The sequence below is a fragment of the Eucyclogobius newberryi genome, unplaced genomic scaffold, assembly GCF_026437365.1.
Source record: "Eucyclogobius newberryi isolate DKJ021-1_F unplaced genomic scaffold, fEucNew1.0.hap1 SCAF_6, whole genome shotgun sequence".
Classification (NCBI taxonomy): Eukaryota; Metazoa; Chordata; class Actinopteri; order Gobiiformes; family Gobiidae; genus Eucyclogobius; species Eucyclogobius newberryi.
The window spans coordinates 3,383,913-3,388,840 of NW_027316278.1; positions in this window are offsets into that span (position 1 = coordinate 3,383,913).

Below are 4,928 nucleotides of genomic sequence, written 5' to 3' on the forward strand. Positions count from 1 at the left end.
GAAGCCGAGCGCACAGATAGGAGCGCGGACAGGAGCGCCCACTCCGGCTGGTCACGATTTGAGCACTTTTTTATGGGATTGAAACAAGTTTTATTCAAATGAGAAAATATTACGGAGCAATTTTGACAGATTTGAGGTCCATTTGCAAATTTTAATCTGTACAAACCGAAATTAGAAGATGAGAAATTTTATCAGATACAAACATGATGAATTTATTATCAATTTATCAATAACAGTTATAGCAAAAATAATAATAACAACAACAACATCAGTATAATATTAATAATAACAACAATTGTGATCGTAATATTTTTTTATTTTTTTTTCCCGAAATACATACTTTGAAAACTTTACTTTTCCATCCCAGATACACGAAATACACGTTTTCTGCAGTATTTTAAATGTACATATATTTATTAACCTACTGTTATCACTGGAACACACAGATACTTTTAGCGCAGATATTTAACCATAATCGAATAAACGTCCTATTCTTTTTCTTATTAAACATACAAACTATGGGCTAAATTTGCGTTATTTTCCCACGAAATCTGGAGCAAAATGAATACGTGTTTTTTTCTACTTGACGCGTTGAGTTAAAGCGACGTGTCGAGGAGCGTAAGCCGGAGTGGCACCTCCTGTCTCCCGCCTCCATCTGCGCCGTCAGCTGTTGGATTCTCCCGTTTCCGCTTCCGTGTTCAGTCACGTGGTCCACGCAGCCACAGGTGGAAGTTTACACGAGTTCACTTTGTTCTTTTCGTTTCATTAGCTTTTATTTGACGAGTGAAGACGTGAAAGTGACAAAGTGTGAACCGTCCGCGGTCACGTGTGCAAAACAACAACTGTCCTCCGCCGAAAACCACGTGATCGCGCGTCTCGTGAATAAAAACGTGCTGTAACTGTAGTTTAGACTGTTGCAGAGGTCAAAGGTCAGTCTTCTCTTCAGGGCCCTGGTCAGGATTCAAATCACAAACACCAGAGTCCATAATCGGCATGGTAACGTGGTGCTCCCGTCAGGATGAGCTCAGAGGTGGAGTTACTTATAAAGCGCCGCAACAAAACGGTTCTTAACCGCCATAAAACACAGAAGAAGAAGAAGATTCTATCGACGAATTATATTCAAAACAAATGTATGAAAATAGATCAAATGCAGATTCTTGTTTGAGGAAATGATCAAGTCAAACATTTGTGAATTTACATTTGAGTTCTTCTGTCGGGTCGATCCACACGTGCTGCACAAAGACACAAACGTGAAAGTGTTTTCACCACAGACTGTGATATTTATATATATATATATATATATATATATATATATATATATATATATATATATATATATGTATAAGATAAGATAAGATATTCCTTTATTGTCCCACATGGGGAAATTTCATTGTTGCAACGCAGGTAGATCCAGAGGTAGATACAGAAGAACAGATCACTTATAGGAAGTCTGAAAAACACTTTCAGTAGAAGATCTCCTATAAATAAATAAAAACTCCCATAGACAAATAAATAAATAAATAAATACCATTGTATGTGATCACGACAGTAATTGCACATGAATATGTGTCACGACAGCACATAGATTGCACATGAATTCCAACAGCAATTGCACATACGACAGAATTGCACATCAGTATTAGGTTAGGTCAGTATTGCGAGTGTTCAGGACTAACAGTGTTTGTTATAAAGTCTGACAGCAGCAGGAAGGAAAGACCTACGGAACCTTTCCTTCACACAGCGAGGGTGGATCAGTCTCTCACTGAAGCTGCTCTCCAGAGCGGACAGAGTGTCCTGCAGGGGGTGACACTCATGGTCCAGCATAGATGTGAATCTAGCCAGGACCCTCCTGTCCCCCACCTCCTGCACCGAGTCCAGAGCACAGCCCAGGATGTCATATATATATATATATGTATATATATGACAAGTTTGTGTCATTTACATTTTGGATATTTATTTCAAAAACACTAAATCTTCTTCAGATATGAACTGTTATGACATCATCAAACTCCAGCAGGTCCAGGACCTCCTGGTGCAGGTCCTGGACCTCCTGGTGCAGGTCCTGGACCTCCTGGTGCAGGTCCTGGACCTCCTGGTGCTGGTCCTCACCTCTTCAACTCTCTTATCTGTGTAACATGTGTCTGCACTTACAATATTAGACAAAAAATGCTTATAATGTATTATTTGTAACACATTTAACCCAGTCTGGCCTCCACCACTCGACTCATGGCCCTGCTCCTGTCTGCTCCTGTCTGCCCCGCTCTGCTCCTGTCTGCTCCCGTGGCACCCCATGTCGCTGTTGAATGAGTCGTAACTGTAGTCGTCCATTTTGTCTTCAATCTGATGATCTTTGACCTCTGACCTCTGCGCTGACCTTGTGATGACCTCACTGATGACCTCACCTTTGGGCAGGTGGTCAGTCCAGAGGAAGAGCGGTCAGATAAAAGGGTCTCAAATGTCCAAATGTGTCTGAGAAGTCTGAGGACTCCAACTCCCATGAGCCTCTGGGGCAAACAACATGTATTTAGACCTAGACAGGTATTTAGAGCAACAGGAGCAGTCAGGAGCAGTCAGGAGCAGACAGGAGCAGACAGGAGCAGTCAGGAGCAGACAGGAACAGACAGGAACAGACAGGAGCAGACAGGAACAGACAGGAGCAGTCAGGAGCAGACAGGAACAGACAGGAGCAGTCAGGAGCAGACAGGAACAGACAGGAACAGACAGGAACAGACAGGAGCAGTCAGGAGCAGACAGGAACAGACAGGAGCAGAGAGGATGGAGCAGACAGGAGCAGGCGGCAGGAGGATGGAGCAGGCAGGAGCAGACAGGAGCAGGAGGATGGAGCAGGCAGGAGCAGACAGGAGCAGGAGGATGGAGCAGGCAGGAGCAGACAGGAGCAGGAGGATGGAGCAGACAGGAGCAGGAGGATGGAGCAGACAGGAGCAGGCGGCAGGAGGATGGAGCAGGCAGGAGCAGACAGGAGCAGGAGGATGGGGCAGGCAGGAGCAGACAGGAGCAGGAGGATGGAGCAGGCAGGAGCAGACAGGAGCAGGAGGATGGAGCAGACAGGAGCAGGAGGATGGAGCAGACAGGAGCAGGCAGGAGCAGGAGGATGGGGCAGACAGGAGCAGGAGGATGGAGCAGACAGGAGCAGGCGACAGGAGGATGGAGCAGGCAGGAGCAGGACTCCAACTCCCATGAGCCTCTGGGGCAAACGACATGTATTTAGACCTAGACAGGTATTTAGAGCAACAGGAGCAGACAGGAACAGACAGGAGCAGGCAGGAACAGACAGGAGCAGACAGGAACAGACAGGAGCAGACAGGAACAGAGAGGATGGAGCAGACAGGAGCAGGCGGCAGGAGGATGGAGCAGACAGGAGCAGGCAGGAGCAGGAGGATGGAGCAGGCAGGAGCAGACAGGAGAAGACAGGAGCAGGAGGATGGAGCAGGCAGGAGCAGACAGGAGCAGGAGGATGGAGCAGACAGGAGCAGACAGGAGCAGGCAGGAGCAGGAGGATGGAGCAGGCAGGAGCAGACAGGAGCAGACAGGAGCAGACAGGAGCATGAGGATGGAGCAGACAGGAGCAGACAGGAGCAGGCAGGAGCAGGAGGATGGAGCAGGCAGGAGCAGACAGGAGCAGGCAGGAGCAGACGGCAGGAGCAGGAGGATGGGGTGCACTGGAGCATGGGCGTGTCTTTAATGAGCCGTGAAGCTTTCGTTCTCACAAAAAGCTCTTTATTCTAAACATCGATCTGAGTCGATAATCATCATCTGAGGCTGTGATTTGAGCCGTGTTTGTGGAGGAGTCACACTGAGACGTGAGGCGCAGGTGAAGGAGGTCAGCCGCGCGCCGAGCGGTCAGGAGCGGTCACTCTTTCATTCAACACATTTGCATCTAAAATATAGAGAATGTTCTGGACTTTAGAGGATCGTGTGCGACTGAAGTGAGAGAAAAGACTCGTTTAAACATGTGGAATTATGACAGACGATATTTCACGTCTCATTATTCCTGTTGTAGTGCATCATCTGACCGCCAAGCACACCATCTGACCGCCAAGCACACCATCTGACCGCCAAGCACACCATCTGACCGCCAAGCACACCATCTGACCGCCAAGCACACCATCTGACCGCCAAGCACACCATCTGACCGCCAAGCACACCATCTGACCGCCAAGCACACCATCTGACCACGAAACACAAACAGTCAAACGGTCATTTCTATTAGAGTCTGGACTCTAACTCTCGCCGTTCCAACAAAAATCTGCATTTTATCTTATTCATAATTATAATTGTATAAAATATATAATGAAGTCTGGAAGCTCAGACTGCTGCAGAAGGAGAAGGTATAAAATATATACTTCAGATACTTTAGATACTTTAGATACTATAAATACTTTAGATACTATAGATACTTTAGATACTTTAGAAGTGTATTTCAGGTACAAACGTGGAGCATTTCTTTGTCAGTTTAAAGTCTAAAACTCATGATAAAAGAGAACATCACGTGTGTTTCATTTGATTCAGATTTTACATTTTGACTTAATTCTGGTCTGATGTCGGTCTGATGTTGGCGCCGTGTCGGTCTGATGTCGGTCTGATGTTGGCGCCGTGTCGGTCTGATGTTGGCGCCGTGTCTGTCTGATGTCGGTCTGATGTTGGCGCCGTGTGACACTCTCCTGGGGCTGTAAGTGTGTTCGCTGTATCGCTGTAATAGAGTGTCTCAGCAGGAGGCAGATGAAGAGGAGGCGAGGGGGGCAGATGAAGAGGAGGCGAGGGGGGCAGATGAAGAGGAGGCGAGGGGGGCAGATGAAGAGGAGGCGAGGGGGGCAGATGAAGAGGAGGCGAGGGGGGCAGATGAAGAGGAGGCGAGGGGGACTCTTTGTCTCGGCGGGGCTCCGAACACTCCACAACATCCACTCACA